The sequence below is a fragment of the Abrus precatorius genome, unplaced genomic scaffold (genome assembly GCF_003935025.1).
Source record: "Abrus precatorius isolate BTA unplaced genomic scaffold, Abrus_2018 Scaffold0, whole genome shotgun sequence".
In the NCBI taxonomy this organism is placed as follows: Eukaryota; Viridiplantae; Streptophyta; class Magnoliopsida; order Fabales; family Fabaceae; genus Abrus; species Abrus precatorius.
Window position 1 is genome coordinate 4378922 of NW_020874290.1, and position 23872 is coordinate 4402793.

Here is a 23872-nt window from a genome sequence, read left to right on the forward strand (position 1 = left end):
TAGCAAAAGTGATTACGCAGAAACTCTTCTTCATTTTATGGTTCTGGAGTGATCACTTTAACTAGCGAAAGTGATTACTCAGAGGTTGTTCTTCATTTATCAACTTCTTTCCTCCAATTTTTGCTACTTTTCTTCTATTTTTCCTTTGATCATCCAATCCTCATGAACTTAGCTCAGAATTCCCTACAAAAGCATACTTGAATTGTCACTTTTTACATAGAAAATCAATGAATTTTAAAATAACTATGTTTAAAAGTGACATGCAACATTTTATTATTTTTTTAAGGGTTTTCTACTATTTCTACCACGTTTTCTTTATTAATTGCACTAAAAACTATTGTAAAATACTAGTAAAATATGGATTCATCACTACCCTAAACTTGAATTTTTGCTTGTCCTCAAGCAAATTAGAACATATCAAGAGTGTAAATTCTTATTAATTGAAATCCAAAAACTTTTTACATTTTTCAGAAAAATTCAGATTAAAAAAAATCCATTTTACTTCAATGCATTCTAATGATTTTCTCACTAAGTCATTCACCAATTCTTCATCATGATAGTCACACTTGAATTATCTGTTTGCTGCACAATCTCATTCATTTCAATCAAGCAAATCATTAAAGCTACTTGCAAACAGAGTTGAGAAATATTATCACAGCTCTCAGAAAGTGTTTCTCTAACTCAATCAGTGTTTAAGCTTGTGTTTGCTCTTAGGATCACCAAATTCATCAAACTCTGCCATAAGCTTGCCTATATTCTCTACCTCTTTTGCAAATTTACAATTAATCACATATCAAGAGGACTTTTTAGGTAATATTAAGGCTCAGGGACAGGTATGATTTCAATGAATTCAGGATATCAATGCAGCTAATTTCAAACAGAAAAAGATGCAAATTGAGTAGATAAGCTTTTAAACTTAGTAAGGGCTACATCAACTGTTTCTATTCTTAATCAACTTTCAATCACAGTTTAAATTTTTGCAGAATTATCTACCAATTTTCTTTTCCTTTTTGATTTGCTGATTTCTTTTTACTTCTTTTTCATTTGTCTATGCATGACTTTTCTTACTTTCTTATTTCATTTCAATCCTTTTCTCAATCCTTTTCTACCCCAAACTTAGAACATTGCTTGTCCTCAAGTAATGCACTAGAAACATGATGTTACCCCAAACTTAGTTTTAAAACTTATCTTCGATTCAACTCAATTTGCCTCTTTTCTATTTGAATAGGTAAAATGGTTTTTCTAAAAAAAGCTTGTATTGAGGTTGATCAAAGAAAGGCTATAAGCTCAAAGGGGCTAACTAAGACATTCAAGAATGAAGGGCAGTCTATTTGGCTCACTAGGTAAATCTGAATAATGGCCTTCATCCTTTATGTGATTAGTGCAAAACAACATATTCAGTTAAGAAACAAAGCAAGTCCTAGAAAGTGAATCAGAATTTGAGATCAGTCACACATCAATAAATGAAAAGGTTCAAGTCTCACCAAGGAAGTAAATGGATAATATTCATCAATTCAATTCACTATTTACTTCAAAAATTTGCATGAATAAAATGGCAAGACTGCTTTATATTTTTAAAATAAAAGTATGACAATCATGTTAAGAATGAGAAAAACAACTTATGTAATTCAACAATCAGAATTTCAATCAGGTGAAAATCAGGTTTATTTATCAAGAAAACAAAATCTAATGCAGTTTAATATTTTTCTAACTTGTGAATATTTTATGCAAAATGTAAGCTGTACACACGAAAATAGAGGTACAGAATTAAACCCCCCTTTCATGGTAGTTGTGCATATTTCAATCATTCCATGCACTCCTTGTTCAGAGTTTGAGAGCATGGTCTGCACAAAAACATCACAAGTTGTTCATCAATTATCAGATAAAAATTCAATAAAATTTAAAGCTAGTAGATATTTAAAACAGAATTGTTCATAACCAAAATAAAACTAAAATGTAATTACAACACTCAAAAGTCTGAAATTCTAATTACAATCTTTTTACAAAAATTAAACTAATGACAGAAATTTAAATTCCTAATCTACTCTTCATCTTCATCCTCATCCTTATCTTCCGAATCATCATCTTCTTTATCATCTTCTTCCTCTTCTACAGCAGCTGCTGGTGGAGGAAAATGAGTTCTGTAGATGGGGAGGTCTTTGAAGACAGCTGACCTTAGGCATTGGGCATTCTCTGCTTGATCTAGAGTGTGGTACAAGTCTTCTTTGGTCATGCCCATCTTTTGACCAATGTTCATGAGAACACCTTCCAGGAGCATGATGCTAGCCTTCATACTGCTGTGCAACTCATTCTGCCTCTTAGCTAAGGAGTTTTGTCTTTCAGCCATGAAGGCTATCTTCTTCTTCATTGTGGTTAGATTCTCTCTTTTGAACTGGGAGGGAATTGGGGCTGCTGATGTGTAAGAGACAGTAGCATAAATCTCCTTCACCATAGCTACTGTAATTGGAGGTGCAGCTCTAATTTTGATTTAATAATCTCCAATTTCAATACCTGCATCCTCACAAAGAACAATTATTAACAAAGGGAAAGCTAGAGAATCTCTTTTTCTCTTGAGGATGTCCAGAATGCATCCACTAATCACTTCTCCTACATCTATATAAAAATCATTGACTATAGCATATAGGAGTTTAGCTCTCTTCACTGCTAGAGTGGAGCTATGCCTAACAAGTATGAATGAACTCAAAATAAAGGTGCTCCACACTTTTGCAAAGGGCAAAAAGTTCTTGGTTGTGATGCATTTGGGCTTTTCTAATAGATTCAGTTCCCAAGTAGTCCCTGGTTTCCCAATCCTCTCAAGGACTTGAACATAGTCCTTGTCTTCAGCATCCCTGAATGCTTTAAAGTCTTGCTGCTTAGGTTGTTTTTGAGTCTTAATGTTGAGGACTCTATTGATGTTAGCAGCAGAAAAATCAACTATCGTCCCCTTGACCATTGAATGGTATTTAGGCAGCTGATCTCCCTTGAATCTCATGGCATTGGCATAAAATTCCTGTGTATGTCTCTCCAGCCAATGCCAGCCATCATGCAGAAGGATTCCCATTCTCTTTTCTGAATTTCCTCCTTGTATTCTGGATAATGGTCTTCAGCTATCTCAATTGCTCTATCTTGGACAATCTTTCTTCTCAAGATATTAGCTCTGAAATAATTCTCATGAGGTATGCTCCTGAACCTTTGATCATGTTGAGGGTTTGGCCTTGATGAAGAGGCTCCTGCTAATCTTCCTCTCTTTGTTCTAGGAGTACCTCTAGAAGAGCCAACTAGAGTGTTGTCTGAGGTCCTTACCATTTTTTAAAATTTCCTAGATTTGGAGAAATGTGCAGAATGAACTTCAATTGATTTCTTAGAAACAAATTTCATTCAGCAAAGGGTCAGAAAAACTAAGAATTTGAGAAATGAGATGAAGAAATAAAAATTTGAGATTCTGAAAATGGCTCTGCGTGATTCCTTTTATGCATTTTAATGGACATGCTTACTATACGTGGCCACTTTTTTCAGAAAAAATGGAAGTTGTAGAGGTGATGTTGTGTGCGTGTTCACTATTGCTAGAAATAGTGAACGTTCCAGAGGGCTTTGCATTGAGTAATTTGAAATGAGCTGTGCGTGTTCACTTTTTCTGGAAAAAGTGATTACGCGCAGGTGGTATCCTTCTTCGTGATTACTATTCCTCTATTTAAACCTGGGCGTGGTTACTTTCACTGGGAAAAGTGATTGTTACAGAGGAGGGTGTCTTCCAAAGGGTTCTGCGTGTTCACTTTTATCAGCAAAAGTGATTGTTCCAGAGAAGGGTGTCGTTCCTTGCTCCTCTGCGTGATCACTTTCATCAGCAAAAGTGATTGTTCAGAATGGAACCCTGTAATTGAAGCTCTGCGTGATCACTTTTCTGCAAAATAGTGACTCCTTTTGTTATTCAAAGCTCCTTAGAAACTTAATTGCCTCATGCATTCAATTTCAATCCTCTCATTTATGCATCCACAACATGAACCTTCATTGAATTACACATTATTCCTAAAACACATATAAAATAGAATCTAAAATCAGAAAATTGCAGAAATTGAAATAAAGAATTAACAAAAGTCTAAGTAAAATGCACATAGAGTAAAAATGGTTCAGAAATGTGAGTTGCCTCTCACAAAGCACTTTTTTAACGTCACTAGCTTGACGTTAAATGTTCTTCACTGCTGAGAAACCAATTTGATGCAAAAGGTGTTCCTATTGAATTCTCCTCCATTGTAAATCTTTAATCTTTGGCCATTGACTTTAAACTTTCTCCCTTCTCTCTGATCTTCAAGTAACACGGCACCAAAGGGAGATACTTCCTTTACCATAAAAGGTCCTGACCATCTAGACTTGAGTTTTCCAGAGAACAACTTCAATCTAGAGTTGAATAGTAGAACTAGCTATCTTGGTTTGAATTCTCTCTGCAGGATGAATCTGTCATGTATTCTTTTAGTCCTTTCTTTATATAGTTTTGTATTTTCATATGCAAATCGTCTGAATTCCTCCAGTTCATGTAGTTGTAGCACTCTCTTTTCTCCAGCCTTGGTTGAATCAAAATTCAGCCATTTTGTAGCCCAATATGCTCTATGTTCAAGTTCCACATGAAGATGACATGGTTTCCAAAACACTAATTGATATGGTGACATACCAATTGGTGTTTTGAATGCAGTTATGTATGCCCATAATGTATCATCAAGCTTCCTTGACCAATCTTTTCTTGAGTTACTGACTACTTTCTCTAAGATGTTCTTGATTTCTCTGTTTGAAATTTCCACTTGTCCACTTGTTTGAGGATGATAAGGAGTTGCTACTTTGTGTTTTACTCCATACTTATCCAGAACATTATCAAGGTATTTATTGCATAAGTGTGATCCTCCATCACTAATCAGAATTCTTGGCACTCCAAATCTTGAAAAAATGTTTTTCTTTATGAAGGAAATCACCACTTTGGCTTTATTTGTTCTGGTTGGTATAGCTTCCACCCATTTAGACACATAATCCACTGCCACAAGTATGTATTCATGAGAAAAAGAAGTTGGAAAGGGTGCCATAAAGTCTATTCCCCATACATCAAACAGTTCCACCTCCAAGATATTGTTCAAAGGCATCTCATGTCTTCTGGAAATGTTACCAACTCTTTGGCATTTATCACAGTTTTCTACATAAATTTTTGCATCTCTGAACAATGTAGGCCAGAAAAATCCAACTTGTAATACTTTGGCAACTGTTCTTGATCCACCATGATGGCTTCCATAATCTAGATTGTGGCAATGCCATAGGATATTAATTTGTTCTTTCTGTGGAATGCATCTTTTCAAAATGCCATCTACTCCAATTTTGAATAGATGAGGATCTTCCCAAATATAGAACTTGCTGTCATGAATAAATTTTTCTCTTTGCTGCCAATTCATTCTCTTTGGAATGTGCTGAGTGGCCTTAAAATTTGCTATATCAGCAAACCAAGGTAATTCATCCACAATTAGCAGCTTTTCATCGGGAAATTCTTCATTAATATCCAAGTAATCTGATGGCAATGTGTCCAATGGAATTCTGGATAGATGGTCTGCAACACTATTCTCTTTTCCTTTCTTATCTTGAATTTCTAACTCAAATTCTTGAAGTAGTAGAATCCATCTCAGCAGTCTTGGTTTAGCATCCTGCTTAGAAAGCAAATATTTTAGAGCAGCATGGTCAGTATATACCACAACCTTGGACCCTACTAAATAAGACCTAAACTTATCAAAAGCAAATACTATAGCAAGCAACTCTTTTTCAGTGGTTGTGTAATTAATTTGTGCAGAGTTTAGGACTCTACTAGCATAGTAAATCACATGTAGTCTTTTATCTTTTCTTTGTCCTAATACAGCACCCACTGCATTGTCACTTGCATCACACAATAGCTCAAATGGTACAGTCCAGTCAGGTTTAACAAGAATTGGAGCAGAAATCAGTTTTTCTTTTAAAATAGTAAAAGCATGCATATAAGATTCATCAAATACAAATGTTGCATCCTTTACAAGCAAGTCACTAAGAGGTTTGGCAATTTTAGAAAAATCTTTAATGAACCTCCTATAAAACCCAGCATGGCCTAAGAAACTTCTAATTCCTTTCACATTCACAGGTGGAGGTAATTTACTAATCACTTCTATTTTAGCTTGATCAACCTCCATCCCTCTAATTGAAATCTTATGGCTAAGCACTATTCCTTCTTGCACCATAAAGTGACATTTCTCCCAATTCAACACCAAGTTGGTGTCTTGACATCTCTGCAAAACAATGGACAAATTAGATAAACAATCATCAAATGAATTCCCAAAAACAGAAAAATCATCCATGAATACCTCAATTATTTTCTCAACCAAGTCAGAAAAAATAGCTAGCATACACCTTTGAAATGTAGCTGGAGCATTACACAGCCCAAAAGGCATTCTTCTATATGCAAATATTCCAAAGGAACAAGTAAAAGCAGTTTTTTCTTGATCAATTGGATCTATATCAATTTGGTTATGGCAAGAATATCCATCTAAAAAGCAGTAAAATGCGTGTCCAACTAACCTTTCTAGCATTTGGTCTGCAAAAGATAGAGGAAAATGATCTTTTTTGGTTGCATAATTCAGCTTTCTATAATCTATACACATCCTCCATCCTGTGACAGTCCTTGTGGGTATCAACTCATTCTTTTCATTTGGTACTACATTCATTCCACCCTTTTTAGGTACCACTTGCATAGGACTTACCCAATTGCTGTCTGAAATAGGATATATGATCCCTGCATCTAATAGTTTAATGACTTCCTTCCTTACCACTTCCTTCATGGTAGGGTTTAATCTTCTTTGAGGCTGCACAACTGGTTTAAAATTTTCTTCAAATAAAATTATGTGCTTACAAAAGGCTAGATTTATACCTTTTAAATCTGAAATGTTCCACCCTATTGCTGATTTATGGGTTCTCAAAATTCTCAACAACTTCTCCTCCTCTTCTTCCTTGAGTTCATTGCTTATGATAACTAGATTTTCATGTTTATGATCCAAGAATGCATATCTCAAGTGAGATGGAAGTTGTTTTAATTCCAGCTTCTGACTTTTCTCTTTTTCTCCTTCATTTTTCAACTCCTCTTTGATCGATTTTTCTGCAGGTATTAAAATAGGTAGAGTTTCCAATTGCTGCTCCATTTGGTACTACATTCATAGAATCCAATGTATATACTCTCATACATGTGTTATCATCAATTGGATATTTCAAAGCTTCAAATACATTAAATATTACCTTTTCCTCTTGAACTCTAAGCATTAACTCTACTTTTTGCACATCAATGAGAGCTCGTCCAGTTGCAAGGAAAGGTCTGCCCAAGATTAATGGTATGTTTGCATCTACCTCCATGTCCAATATGACAAAATCTGCAGGAAAAATAAATTTGTCAACCTTAACCAACAAATCCTCTACTACTCCATATGGATAAGTATATGATCTATCAGCTAATTGCAATGTAATGTTGGTTTGTTTCACTTCTTCTATCCCCAATTTCTTCATAATGGCTAATGGCATCAAATTAATGCTTGCCCCCAAGTCACACAATGCTTTTCCTACAGTACAATTTCCTATTTCACAAGGTATGCTAAAGGATCCTGGGTCTTTTAATTTTTGAGGAAGTTTTCTTCTAAGAATAGCACTGCATTCCTCCGTCAAGGGTACAGTCTTATCATGTTCTAACTTCCTTTTCTTGGAGAGTAGTTCCTTCATGAATTTGGCATAAGATGGCATTTGCTCCAAAGCTTCAGCAAATGGGATGTTAATTTGCAGCTTTTTGAACACGTTTAGAAACCTCTCAAACTGCTCCTCTTGCTTAGGATTTTGCACTCTTTGAGGATAAGGCAGTCTCTTATATTTTTCTGGATCAATTGGCTTGTAAGTGTCCTCAAATAATTGCTTCTTTGTCTTTCTTTCAGGACTTTTATGAACTTCTTCATTTTTTTCTGAATGTTCTCTCTTTAGTAGCTTTGAAGTTCCCTTGCTGCAATTCTTCTTTTAAATCTCTTTCCTCTGCTGCATTTTCTACTTGCTTTTCTGCTGCAACATTGTTCAGTTTCTTTTCAGCTAGTTTTGAACTGGCTACAACAGCTCCACTTCTTGTAACTATAGCTTGACATTGTTCCTTTGGATTCACCACTGTGTTGCTTGGAAATCTTCCTTCATCTCTGCTTGTTAATTGTTCAGCTAGCCTTCCAATTTGAGTTTCTAACTTCTTCATAGAAGCTTCTTGATTCTTGATGCTGGATTGAGTGACTTTCATAAATTGTAACATTGTTTCCTCAATCTCGTTCATTCTTTCACTCATTGGTCCAGCTGAATGTTGACTCCTTTGAGGTTGAGTAGAAGAATTTCCTTGAAAGTACTGCTGTTGTTGGTGATTTCCTACATTTGAAAATGGAAGAGATGTATTAGTGCTTTTCACTGCAGAATTCTGAGGATTCCATTTATAAAATTGTTGACTCCTATCATTAGAATACTGAAATCCAGGAAGAAATGATTGTTGTGGATAAGATTGTTGCTGTCTTTGATAATTCCCCATATAATTGACTTGCTCTTGTGGTTCAGGTGTAGGTACATCACATGCACCATTAGCTTGATTCCCTCCACAAAAATTGCAGGTCAACTGACTTGTTACCACATTTCCAGTCTGCAAATTATTAATCTGCTGAGTCAAAGCTGCTATTTGATCAGAAAATAATTGGTTCTGCAGCTAATTCTGTGCAAGAAAAGTTTCCATCATCTTTGCTTCATATTCATTGCCTCTTCTTGTATTCCTCAAGTTGGAATTCTGATACATGGATGAAGCCATCATCTTAATGATTCTTTGGGCTTCTTCCAAGGATTTCATGCTCAAAGATCCTCCTGCAGCTGCATCAATCATAGTTCTAGTTACTACATTCATTCCATTATAAAAAGTTTCCAGCTGCATCCATTCTAGAATACAATGATGTGGACATCTTCTCAGCAACTCTTTATATCTTTCCCATGCTTCATAAAGTGATTCTCCTTCCTGCTGTACAAAAGATGTTATTTCTCCTCTCAGCTTAGCAGCTTTTAAGGGAGGAAAATATTTTGTTAGAAATTTATTCACAAGTTCAGTCCATGTGCTGATACTTCCCTGAGGCTGTGCTTGTAACTAACATTTGGCTTTGTCTCTTAAAGAAAATGGAAATAGCCTCAGTCTTATAGCATCTTCACTTACTCCATTCATCCTTATAGTATCACACAACTGCAAAAAAATTAGAAATATGCAGATTAGGATCATCAGAAATTCCACCAGAAAATTGGTCCTGCTGCACTAGCTGAAGTAAGGCTGGTTTTATCTCAAAATGATTGGCTTGAATGGTTGGTCTAACAATTGAAGAATTATAGCCTTGCATATCTGGAATTGCATAATCTCCTAGTGTTCTCATTCTATGTTGTTCTGCCATTTCATCTTTTGGAGTTGGTTGTCTAAAAGGTGAATGTTTCCTATTTGCAAAAGGAGTGACTTGAAATTCTGGAGAATGTATAACCTCTAGATCATTGTCACTTCCTAAAGATCTCTCTGCTCTAGTCTCTTTTCTTAATCTCCTAAGAGTTCTATCAATGTCAGGATCAAAGACAAGAGTAGATTTATTTTTCTTTTTGCCACGCATATACAACAAAACACAGATATAGTATAATGAAGACAGAAAACTGCACATGTAATGTAATATTTGCAAAAAATTTAAAGAAACAAATGCTCAATCTAGTTATTTTCCTATTACTAATGATATTGAAACAAATTATTCCCCGGCAACGGCGTCAAAAACTTGTTACTTTTACAACTGCTGTTGCACTGTAAGTAAACTGACTAGCAAGTATACTAGCGTTGTTGTAACAAGTTATAAAAAATCTTAGAATCAAATTGAGTTCCAAGTATCGTTCTCAGGGAATAAAGTTCTCAATTACCACTTCACAAGATCACAATTAGTTGAGCTTTACAAATTTCAGATGGATTTGGTATGAATGTATCAAAAACGAAATTAGAAAGTAAAACAGAATAGTTAGCATAAAAATATATAGTAAACAGATGTAGAAAGAGTAGCTAGGAAATTGTTTCACCAAAACTTCAACATTGAATCAATAAAGTTTTGAACTTTCAAGCATTTAGATGGAATGACAATCAGTTTCACGTTATATTAATCAAAGGACAATCCCTTGCCTCAATGAATCTAGCATCTAATCAAATCACTCTAATCCTTTAGATCTAATCCAATCAAATGCTACATTAAGTTTGAGAAACCAAAAGATTGCAAGATTAAGATATCTTATCCCTAAGAAACCAATAACCTTGGTAATTAATTCAGATCTCAGAAACAAATTCAATTTCCACTGATAAGAGTTCCTCTATGATTAGTTGATCAAATTTCCATTCAATCACTACTTTAACAGCAGAATCAATCACTCAATCAAATTCAAAACTCAAAGTTCAGATCCAGAATCAATTCAACATTTCTATTTCAGATTCACAATTCCTAACCACAAAGAGTTTAAGCAAACATTACAAAAAGAGAAGAGAAGAGAAGAGAAGAAGAGAATGAACAAAGAAGAAACATCTTCAAGCCAATCTCTAATCTGATCCCTCAAGAAATGAAGCTTGGTGTTCGTCCTCAATCTCCCTATCTAACTCTCTCAACAACAAAAACAAAATGGAAAAATATAAAAAATGAACCAAAAAATTCCCTTCTAAAATTCCTGAGCTAACTGTCTTTTATAGAATTCCCGCTCTGCTGGCGTGATCACTTTTGCCAGCAATAGTAATCACGCAGAGGCTAATTCTTCATTTCCACTTGTGTGTGTTCACTTTTGCTGAAAATAGTAGCCACGCAGAAGCTTCCCTTACTAATGTCATGCACGTGTTCACTTTTGTGGATAATAGCGAACACGCGCAGCAACTCTTCTTGGAGGACTCTCTGGAATGCTTACTTTTTCCAGAAAAAGTGATTACGCATTAGCTCTTCTCAATGCAACCTCTCTGGAACGATCACTTTTGCTGGCAAAAGTGATCACGCAGAAACTCTTCTTAATTTTATGGTTTTGGAGTGATCACTTTAACTAGCGAAAGTGATCACTCAGAGGCTGTTCTTCAATTATCAACTTCTTTCCTCCAATTTTTGCTACTTTTCTTCTATTTTTCCTTTGATCATCCAATCCTCATGAACTTAGCTCAGAATTCCCTACAAAAGCATACCTGAATTGTCACTTTTTACATAGAAAATCAATGAATTTTAAAATAACTATGTTTAAAAGTGACATGCAACATTTTATTATTTTTTTAAGGGTTTTCTACTATTTCTAGCATGTTTTCTTTATTAATTGCACTAAAAACTATTGTAAAATACTAGTAAAATATGGATTCATCATTCATCTTGTAACACCTGAATTTTTGTAATATTAATTATTATTGATATATGTATATGTGTTTATATGTATGTGTAAATGTGAAAGATGTAATTTGCATTTGAATGCATAATGATGGTGGTTGTGGGTATAATGTATATGGATGTGTGTGTATATATATATATATAATTGGATTGGATTGATTGGGCTGAAAATAGGCTAAGTATGGATGCTGCTGCAAGGCACTCTCACTGTAGCGAGAGGCCCCTAGGCATGAGGCATGAAACTGCGCCTTTCTTTTTGTAGCGAGAAGTCTCTAACTATAGCGACAAAGCCATAGTTTGGGCTGAATTTCTGGGTGCAGTCTCGCTGTAGCGAGATTCTGCAGAAACCAGAGTGCAGTTTTGTCTGAGTTTTTCGCTGTAGCGAGGGAGGGAGTTGCTGCAACGAGGGAGAATATCTCGCTGTAGCGAGAGTGTCGTGACCAGAGAGGATTTAAAGGGGGTTAGGGTTCGAGAAAGGTTATTTCTCACCTTCTCTTACAATTCTCTTCGATTCTCTCGACCCAACCGTTAAATTTCCTCCAAAGCCGTTTGGGAACAAGATTGAAGATTGAATTCATGTGGGGAATGCTTGGAGGTGAGTTTTAATGGTTAGGGTTTTTGTTTTTCCTCCCCTTTCCCTGTTTTCGCGATTTCCCTGGGTTCTCATGGAATTCTTCCGTGTATTTAGGATGAAATCCGTGTGGGGATCCTTCTCATTGTCGATTTTGTATGTGGGTCTTCATTTGAGGTAAGGGGGACTCTACCCCTCATTTTGTTTAGAAATTCATTTATTCTCTATGCATTATAATGTGGCTGAAATGGAATGTGAGAATATGTGTGTTTTGGCGAATTTATTATGTTGGACATGGAGTGGTGGAGGTCGGTTAGCATTAGGTATGCCAAAATGGTTAAATTGTGTATGCTTGAATGACAATGGGTACGGACTCAGTTGAAATTGTTATGTGTGTTGGAAATGCTGTATGTTGAATGGAATATGAATGAATAATTGTGCCGTGTGCTGTGAATGGCGAATATTGTGTGTGTGGTTGAAATTAATTATGTTGTAAATGCATGTGGACATGTGTGCCGTGTATTAAGAATGATTATTGCGAACAAATGTGGACTTGAGAGCCGTGTAAAATAAATAATTGTGGGCTCTGTGCCGTGAATTGGGACTAAATGCTGAAATGTGTGTGGATGGAGTGTGTTAACGCCGTTATATTGTGCTGTGAATGGTTCAGCGATACACTAGGGGTGTGTGATAAATCCATGTTTTTAGCATAGTTTTTGGTTAATAATTAGGAAAATAGTTCTAAAATAAACTTGAAAAGATCACAAAAATAATATAATTAGTATAAATTGTTATTTTGTTGAAATATTAAAAATTGTTTAGATTTTTGTAGGAGTTCATGCAAAAAGATAGAAAGTTGTTGAAAGTGCTTAAAGGAAGGATTAGCAGTTGAAATTGAAGAAGCATAGTCAAAGAATCAAGCTTGAAGAAATCCTAAGAGCTGGGCGTTACAACTCTAAGTGATTGGCGTTTGAATGTGGAAAGAAAAAAATACAGCATTGTGTCTGCGTGGCTACTCTGAGTGATGTGCGTTAACACTCCAGCAACTGTAACTAGATAACTGTCATTGCGTTGAAACGCATATCAGTTGGAGCTTTGGCGCTCAATAGAGCATGGAAACTCATAGCAGATGGCGTAGCAACGCAGAGTTGAGCACATGGAAGAAGCTTTCATTGAAGTGATGTGCATTGAAACACACATCACTTGAAGCCTTGGCACGCAAGAGCGCATTGCAACTCATAGCACTTGCAGCCAAGGCGCGCAACCGCGCGCCTTCACTTCAGCCACTACGTGTTTTGGAGCAGAATTCTGCAATTTTCATAACTTCTTCTTCCTTCCAATTCTGGACGTTTGGAGCTTTTGTATCACTTTTAGAAGATTCCAGAACAACTGGGGACAACTAACTATCAGAATTTCAAGGGTTAAGTCGAAGAATTAGAGGAACTCTATAAATAGGAATTAGGAACTTAGAATTGGAGTCTTTTGCCATTTTTTGTTTTCTTTTCATTTCCACACCTTAGGAGAGTTAGAGAGGGAGATTGAGGGCGACTTCCAAGCTCTGGACCTTGAGGAATCAGGCTGGGGATTGGATTTATGAAGAAATTCTACGGCTCCTCTTTTCTACTCTTTCTCTCTCTTTTTCTTTTAGGAGCATGTTCTGATTTTTTTTTTTAGGGATCCATGGATCCAGATTTGATATTGTGATGTAATTTTGGATGTGGACCTTGAGGTTTTAATTGAATTGAGTATGTGATTCTGTTCTTAATGCAGTTGTGAACTAATCCTTCATTCAATTGAATTTAGAGGAATCTTCATCAATGGAAATTGAGTTTATTTCTCAGATCTGAATCATATACCTAGGTTATTGAGATCTTAGGAATAAGTATCATAATCTAGTAATCCTATAATTTCCAGACCTTAATGCAATATTTGGTTGAATTTCAGCTAAGGAATTAGGGAGGTTTAATTAGATATTAGGATCAATAAGGCAAGGAACTGTCCTTTGGTTAAAGAAGTGAAATTGATTATCAATCAATTAAAATTCTTAAGAGTCCAGAACATTATTACATTGCAATAGAAAATCTGGTGAAGTGATTTCTAACTATTTTCCATATAGCATTTTAATACAAAATTCTTATTCTGTTTTGCTGTATTTTTCAGATTTCTGCACTTTATTGTTTTTGTTCTCAAATGATTCGAAACATCTCCAATATTCGTTTGGCTCAACTAGTTATTGATTTGTGAAGTAGTAATTGATAGACCTAATCCCTGAGGACGATACTTGGGACTCACATTGATTTCCAAATTTTATTACTTGCTACAACTACCTAGTACACTTGCTAGTTGGTTCTCGAATAATGTGACAAGTTTTTGGCGCCGTTGCCGGGGATTATTTACTTTCAATATCATTAGTAGCAGAGAGATGGCTAGACTGAGCATTTCTTTTTGTTATTTTGCTTTCTAATTTTTTTTGCATAATTTTTTTTTCTACATTTTATGTAGTTTTCTGCATAATTTCGTGTTGCATTTTTCTGCATAGTTGTAAATCTCATTTTGCATAAATTTTTATGTTTTCTGCATGTTTTGTTTTATAACTTTTTGCATAGTTTTAGATTTCATTTTGCTTAGTTACTGATTTCATTTGAATTTTGTTTACTTTCTTTTGCATGCAAGGAAAAACTAGAAAAATAAGTTGCTCTATTGTTTGATATCAACCAGCATGTATCAGAATTTTAATCAAAGCCAAGTTGCAAGAACAAGAGCTTATAAAGCAGATGCTTTTGAAGCTTTAATTAATAATTTTCAAGCTGGAGTTGCCCAAATTAACCCCTTGGAGTGTGATTTTTACAGTGGAAACCATGTGCATGAAACTTATGATGTGACTGCACCGGAATTTCAAGAAGAATTTAATTATGGAGGAAATTTTCAAACACCTAAATCTACCTTTCCTCATGTATCTCAATATCAAGCTAACATGAGTCAGCCATATTATGATTGGAATCAACAAATGATTGCTGCAACAACACCATTCTCCAGTCCTCAATTTTCACAGCCTTGTTTTCAAGTATCATATTCTCAATCTCAAGGAGGACACCAGTCTTCAAAGACACTTCCAAACAGAAATAATGAACTTGAGGAAACTTTGCTCCAATTCATGGAATTTACACAATCAAGTTTAAAGAATCAAGAGGCATCCATAGAGAAGATGGAGATTCAAATAGGACAAATTTCAAAACAATTGTTAAATAGGAATGATGAGAAATTGTCTAGCAACACCATTGTAAATCCAATAGAGCAATGCCAAGCTGCTTTCACAAGGAATAAGGTGGAAATTTCAAGTCCTAAAGTTGCTGACAAAGAAAGAGCATTAGATAAATATGAAGAAAACAAGATTCAAGATAAGCAACAAGAGGATTGCAAGAAAGAGCAGTTAACAATTTAAAGAAAGAAGAAACAAAGGACTACAGTAAGACACAATCTGAAAAAAGAACCAAAAAGAGGTTTTTGAATATGCTTGCAAGCAAATAGATGAAGGTAAATGCAAAAAGCTTCCATTTTCTCAAGGACTACAGAATTCTAAGCAAGAAAAACAGAATGATAATTCTATTCTAAGAGAGATCCTTGCTGGAATTAGATATGAAGATAATAAAGAGCATGAAAGGAAGCTCCCTGAGTATATCAATTTGCTTGAAGTCCTTTCACTTTTATTTCATCTAGGTTTTGAATTAAATGAAGAGCTGTAAGTTGGTGTGAAAAAGGGGAAACATTTAAAGATAGAGCAAGAGCTGTTATCATCAAAATCATCTTTTAGAATCAAAGATCAATAGGCATCAAGCTAGTGACGTTAAAAGAGCGCTTGTGAGAGGCAACTCACGTTTCTAAAACCTGAACTCTTATTGATTGTAGTTTAGATGTTGAATTTCTAGTTAATTTTGAGTCATAGTAGTATATTTTGTCGAATTAGGTAGAAATTAATATTCTGAAACTTGATTTTTGATAAGGAAGTGTAGTGAAAATTGATTGGTTATTTGCTATGATTCAGAGAAAAATTAGATGGTGAACTTAAGTTTCAAGATGGGTCATGATTAAGGAATTCAAATTGTAGAAAAATTGCAGTTCTTAAGCTGATATGGACAAAACAATCATGGGAGTTGAGACTTCAAGTGAGTAGAGTAGCAACACAGGGACCTTATGATCTACGCATTGAAACTTTAAACACTTGAAGCCAACACGCGCAGACCAATAAAGAAGAATATGAAGCAGTGAGTTGTGTGTTTTCACTCTAAACAACTGAAGCTTCAATGCACAGTTGCGCGCTGACACGCTAAATGGATATAGCCACAACGCAGAGGCTCTGAGTTAAGAGCTGAGGAGGAGCAATTGTGCGTCTTCACTCTACTCACATGAAGCCTTGGCATGCAAAACCGTGCCTTCACTCTAAGTGAATAAAGCCAAGCCGCATTCAGAGTGCCTTACACAAAGAAGCTGCGCGCCTTCACCCTAGCTGTTTGAAGCCAACACGTGCAAAGCCTTCACGTGTTCAGAGTTCTCACTTAAAACCCCCAGAGCCAAAGTGCACTGTGAAAAACCCTAGCTGCCCAGATACCTTCATCAAGAATCAGCAATTTTCTGCTTGTTTTGAACTGAATCTGAGACTTCATTCCATTACATTATCACTGTCGAGTAAGTCTATACCAGTTCTGCACTCCAATTCCAGGTAATTTTCCTCAATTTACGAATTTAAATTTTAGGGTTCTTCTGAATCTGATTTGGGGATTGTGATTTGGGCATGGATTATGTTTAATTGATGATTGAAACATGAAATTAAGGTGTGATTGAGTCGAATTCATGCCAGAACTGTAATTTTTCATGAAAATTTGAATCTGCATTATGAATTTTCATTTTGTTCATTTGCTGAGTATGTGCAGAAATATAGCCATGAATATTTTGGGAATTTTATTCAAAAATTTGTGCAATGTAGCATTGAGTATGATGAGAAACATGTTCTGCAAAGTGCTGAATTAATTTTACTCAGTTTAATATCCAAAAAAAGAATTCAAATTGAATCTTTTAAGTACTAATGTGGTTTTTGGTACTGAAAATTGTTTGATCAAGACATTCTGGATTATTGTTTTGATGCATTGTAGTGATTAGTGCTGAGTTTTAATTTTTTTTACCATGGAACTTTGATTCTGCATTTGTTGTAATACTGCTCTGCATTTAGCACATTGAACATGAAAATTAAGAGTTGAGCTGAACCTAAAAACTTATCCTACACTTGGACATAGCTAGATACTGATGAATTTCACTGGAATTATAACTTGCTGATGGTTCACATAGCTTTATGATAGCATATTCTCTGTATTTGGAGTTAGAAAAAGTGCTGCAACTGTTGAAATAATTCCTGCACACTTGGTTAAATTCTAAACTAATTCTTTCTTGGTTTAAAATTGTGATAGGTACTAAAAAATGACAAGCACACCAAGGGGAACTCCTAGGACAAAAAGAGGCAGATTTTCAGAAGGTCCTTCTTCAAGAAGCATGCCTGAACATGACCCTAGTTTCAGAGGCATCCCACAAGAAAACTACTTCAAGGCTAATATTCTGAAAAGAAAAATAGTGCATGACAAAAACTTTGAAATAAAGGAGGATGAACACCCTGAATTCTTTGATCAAATCAGGAAGCGAGGATGGGAACTATTTGTATTAGCTGCTGGCAAGGGATTCAGAGAGCTGACACAAGAATTCTATGCTAATGCTTTGAGGACTAAAGGAGAATATTTATCCTCCAATCAAACTTTTGTAAGGGGAAAACTGATCAATTTCTCAGCTGAGAACATCAACAAAGTATTGCATATCACAGTTGAGAAGGAAGAAGAAGCATAGATTAGGAGTTATTTTGCTTTATTTTACAGCTGTAAAAAGTTTTAGTGCTTAGGACAATTTATATTTTATATAATTCAAAAGTTTTAGTGCTTAGGACAATTAATATTTTATATAATTCAGTTAGCACTTTTTGAATGCTGAGAACATTTTAAATCTTTTCAGTTGTAATGCATTTTGTTGTTGATTACTTTAAAAATTTCTGCAGTATTCACTTCATGAAATTCCTTTAAACTGATGATGATATGAATTTTGTTTGTGCAGAACACTTCACCTTTGCACACAGCACTCACACTTGGACTGCACACTTGCACAAGCTTTCATAGAAGGGGGGGTGAAATTCTGTACCTCTACTTCATAATTTTAAGCTAAAAACACTTCCTAAAAAACACAAAAATAATTGAAAAAGAATCATTGAACTGCATCTTTTGAAATAATTAAATATAGTAAGATTCTGTGAATTCTAAATTTCAAATTCTTTTAAGTTGTTTTTCCCATTCTCATATGATTGTCACACTTATCAATTTCAAAATGAGGTAGTCTTGCCATTCTATGCATTCAATTCTGAAAAAGAAGATTGTGAGCTTGATTGTTTAATATTTTCACTTTAATTCCTTGGTGAGATTTAAGCCTCATGCATAACATTTATTGATTTGTGAAATGGATCTCATATTTTGCTGCACCTCTAGAACTTGCATTGTTCTTATTGAATTTATAATATGTTACAGTCACATACATGATGGAGGCCTTCTTTGCGTATGCTTAGAGCCTAAATAAACCTCCCTTGTGGTGAAAATCCTAATTCACCCTTTTGAGCCTTTAACCTGTCTTTTGGTAAACTTCAATTCAAGCCCTACTGAAAAACCATAACACCTTTCCAAAAAAACAAGAGGCAATTTAATTTTAACCAAAAATGATTTTCAGAATTAAGTTTGGGATGGAATGTTGTGATATTGTATGACATTGCTTGAGGACAATCAAAGATTTACGTTTGGGGTGGGTAACAGCAAAGTATGAGTCGTTTGAAAAGAATGATTGAATGAAAAAGCAAAGTATTGAAAAGAAGAAATAGGAAAAGTGAAAAACAGAAAAGAAATTCGTGCATAAATGCATAAACTGATATATGAAAAGCACTTGAAATATTTCAAAAATTCAGAAAATGATGTGCAGAAATTGAATGGAAGAAAAAAGAATGCAATCTCATGCTAAATTTTGAATATCATCTACTTGAATTGCATCTTTTCTGTTTGGCATAACCTGCATTGTTTCCCAAATTGATTGAACACCTACCTATTCTTTAACCTCAATTTCACCTGAAAAGTCCTCTTGATATGTGATTTGTTACATCTTTTTTAGAGGAGATTGAGAATTTATGCAAGCCTATGGTAGAGTGTAGTAAAAATGATGATTTTGAGAGCAAATACTGAGCCTAAACACTAATTGAGTGATGAGGGAAACACTACTTGTGAACTGTGAACATATTTTTCAATTTTGCTCATATGAAACTTTGCTGAATTACATGAATTCAAATGGCATATTTTTGTTGATTAAGTGGTTAAAACAGTGTAATGATCATGTTGATCAATGGATGAATAACTTGATTTGGATGAGAAATCAGAAAGATACAGAATTGGGAATTAGAAGTGTTGAAAAATCATTTTGATGATTGAATTCTTGTCAATTGGATTATTCTCTTTTCCTTTTGTTTGATTTGATTTGCTTGAGGACAAGCAAAATTCTAAGTTTGGGGGTGGTGATAAATCCATATTTTACCATGTTTTTAGCATAGTTTTTGGTTAATAATTAGAAAAATAGTTCTAAAATAAACTTGAAAAGATCACAAAAATAATATAATTAGTATAAATTGTTGTTTTGTTGAAATATTAAAAATTGTTTAAATTTTTGTAGGACTTCATGCAAAAAGATAGAAAGTTGTTGAAAGTGCTTAAAGGAAGGATTAACAGTTGAAATTGAAGAAGCATAGTCAAAGAATCAAGCTTGAAGAAATCCTAAGAGCTGGGCGTTACAACTCCAAGTGATTGGCGTTTGAATGTGGAAAGAAGAAAATACAGCACTGTGTCTGCGTGGCTACTCTGAGTGATGTGTGTTAACACTCCAGCAACTGTAACTAGATAACTGTCATTGCATTGAAACGCATATCACTTGGAGCTTTGGCGCGCAATAGAGCATGGAAACTCATAGCAGATAGCGTAGCAACGCAGAGCTGAGCACATGGAAGAAGCGTTCATTGAAGTGATGTGCATTGAAACGCACATCACTTGAAGCCTTGGCACGCAAGAGCGCCTTGCAACTCATAGCACTTGCAGCCAAGGCGCGCAACCGCGTGCCTTCACTTCAGCCACTGCGCGTTTTGACGCAGAATTCTGCAATTTTCATAACTTCTTCTTCCTTCCAATTCTGGACGTTTGGAGCTTTTGTATCACTTTTAGAAGATTCCAGAACAACTGGGGACAACTAACTATCAGAATTTCAAGGGTTAAGTCGAAGAATTAGAGGAACTCTATAAATAGGAATTAGGAACTTAGAATTGGAGTCTTTTGCCATTTTTTGTTTTCTTTTCATTTCCACACCATAGGAGAGTTAGAGAGGGAGATTGAGGGCGAATTCCAAGCTCTGGACCTTAAGGATTCAAGCTGGGGATTGGATTTATGAAGAAATTCTGCAGCTCCTCTTCTTCTACTCTTTCTCTCTCTTTTTCTTTTAGGAGCATGTTCTGATTTCTTTTTGTTAGGGATCCATGGATCCAGATTTGATATTGTGAAGTAATTTTGGATGTGGACCTTGAGGTTTTAATTGAATTGAGTATATGATTCTGTTCTTAATGCAGTTGTGAACTAATCCTTCATTCAATTGAATTTATAGGAATCTTCATCAATGGAAATTGAGTTTATTTCTCATATCTGAATTATATGCCTAGGTTATTGAGATCTTAGGAATAAGTATCATAATCTAGTAATCCTATAATTTCCAGACCTTAATGCAATATTTGGTTGAATTTCAGCTAAGGAATTAGGGAGGTTTAATTAGATATTAGGATCAATGAGGCAAGGAACTGTCCTTTGGTTAAAGAAGTGAAATTGATTATCAATCAATTAAAATTCTTAAGAGTCCAAAACATTATTACATTGCAATAGACAATCTGGTGATGTGACTTCTAACTATTTTCCATATAGCATTTTAATACAAAATTCGTATTCTGTTTTGCTGTATTTTTCAGATTTCTGCACTTTATTGTTTTTGTTCTCAAATGATTCGAAACATCTCCAATATTCGTTTGGCTCAACTAGTTATTGATTTGTGAAATGGCAATTAGTAGACCTAATCCCTGAGGACAATACTTAGGACTCACATTGATTTCCAAATTTTATTACTTGCTACAACTACCTAGTACACTTGCTAGTTAGTTCTCCAATAATGTGACAATAACCAAAATTAAAGAAAAATGTAATTACAACTGTAAAAGTTTGAAAACTAATTACAAATTGCCTACACAATTCAACTAAATGATAGAAATTGAAATTCCTAAGCTATTCTTCTACATCCTCCTTTTTTTAGGTATCTTCCTCTTCATCTTCTTCTTCTGCAACTGTTGGTGATGGAGGAAAGTGGGTCCTATAAATAGGAAGATCTTTGAAAACTGTGGACCTAATGCACTGAGCATTTTCTACCATTTCTGGTGTGTGGTACAGTTCATCTTTGGTCATTCCCATCTTCTGACCAATATTCATCAAGACACACTCCAGCAGCATTATTCCAGACTTCACATAGTTGTGCAGCTCATTTTGCCTCTTAGCCAATGAGTTCTGTCTTTCAACAAAAAATGCTATCTTTTCTTTCATTGTCATTGGGTTTTCTCTCTTGAACTGGGAGGGTATAGGAGCTGCTAATGAACATGATGTAGTAGCATAGATTTCCTTCACTATTGCTACTGAAATTGGGGGTGCAGCTCTAATCCTTTCCTGGTAATCACCAAATTCAATCCCTGCATCCTCACACAGCAGAGTTATTGACGAAGGAAAAGCTAAAGAGTTTCTTTTTCTTTTCAAGATGTCTAAGATACATCCACTAATAACTTCCTCTACATTAATGTACATGTCATTCACTATAGCAAATAAAAGTTCAGCCCTTTTTACTGCTAAAGTGGAGTTGTGCTTGACTGGCATAAACGAACTTAGAATGAAGGCAATCCACACTTTGGCGAATGGTAGGAGGTTCTTGGTGGTGATGCACTTGGGCTTCTCTACTGTGTTCAGCTCCCAAGTAGTCCCTAGTCTTCCAATCCTTTTCAAGATTTTGACATAATCCTTATCTTGAAAGTCCCTGAAAGCACTAAATTCTTGTTGTCCAGGTTGTTTTTATGTGTTGATGTTGAGGACCCTGTTGATGTTGTTAGCAGAAAAATCTACCCTTATTCCCTTGACCATGGTGTGGTATTTTGGTATCTGATCTCCCTTGAATCTTATGGCATTGGCATAAAATTCTTGTATAATTTCCCTCCAACCTATGCCAGCCATTGAGCAGAAGGATTTCCACTCTCTTTTCAGAATCTCTTCTTTGTATTCTAGGTAATGGTCTTCAGCAATTTTTTAAAGCTTTGTCTTGGACTATTTTCCTCCTTAGAATATTAGCTCTGAAGTAGTTTTCATGAGCTATGCTTCTAAATCTTGGGTCATGTCGAGGAATTGGTCTTGAGGAAGAAGCTGCTGCTAGTCTACCCTTCTTTGTCCTTGGGGTTCCCCTTGAAGATCCAACTAGAGTGTTGTCAGATGTTCTGGCCATTTCTCAGATATCTACTAAGAAATCAATTTTAAACAAGTTAGAGTACAATCTGCTGTAATGAAAAATGCAATTATTCATACTCATAATGAAATGCAAAATGCAAATGCACAATATTAGCAATCAAAATTAGAGAGATTATAACTTTGATGCCCAATGGCAAGTCCAGAATGTATATTGACTGCTCCCTAACTTTCAGTTCTATCATAGAATAATAGAATAATGCAAACGAATACATCCAAAATTTTAATAAAATTTTCAACAAAGTTATTTAGTTCATTCATTCTCAGCAGAAAGTTTTTTCATCAGAATAATGTAGAAAGATTTTTCATAGAAAATTTTAAGCATTCAGTCTTAATACATAACATCAAATTAATACAAACAACACATTCAAAGTTCTAATTTAAACATTTTTCAATAAGGTCCTTTAAGCCAGCTTATTATCTGCAGAAGCTTGTTCATGCATATATCACAATGTAGCTACGAATCTTCCAATGAGATTGTCAAATAAAGTGAGAACCTAGCCACATTTATCTTTTAATTCCATGTTTGAATCAATTAATCTCAGAATATTTTCTTCATTGCCCTATTCAAATATTTTCCCAAGCTTTTAAGCAAGAAGAACCCTAAACACAGATTGCAAAAATAATGAAAAGTTTTACCTGGAATGGAAATGCAGAAGTGTCGATTCAAATGTGTTAGAGAGGAAATAGTGCTTGGTTGATGTGTAGAGAACGAAAATTAGAGAGAAATTAAAGAAAATTGTGAGTTTAGGTTTGAGAGTGTGTGTGCGTGATTACTCTTTTCTGAGTTTATAGCCATGCGGATGCACGTGATCGTAAAAACAAAAGTGAACATTACAAGAGTGAAAGCAGCGAGTGTGTTCACTATTTTTGGACAAAGTGGACGTTCCAAATATATTAATTTTTATGAATGAAATGCGCGTTATCACTATTTCTGGGAAAAGTGATAACGCACAAGCTTACTTCTTGTGCGTGGTTACTTTTTTCAATGAAAGGAATAACGCGCAAAGTGATATCTCATACTTACCTACGCGTGGCCACTTTACTCAAGAAAAGTGATTATTCCAGAGAGGTGTGTTATCCTTGTATACTCTGCGTGATCACTTTCACAAGGGAAAGTGATCATTTTAGGGAGGAGCTTT

At 35.0% G+C, this 23872-nt stretch overlaps 1 non-coding gene across 1 annotated transcript; it reads left to right on the forward strand.

Annotated features, from left to right (window-relative positions):
- The first annotated feature begins 8987 nt into the window (after positions 1–8987).
- On the forward strand, positions 8988–9094 carry LOC113853568. The gene has a single exon (XR_003502646.1). It is a non-coding gene; the product is annotated as a small nucleolar RNA R71 (small nucleolar RNA).
- Positions 9095–23872: the final 14778 nt, after the last annotated feature.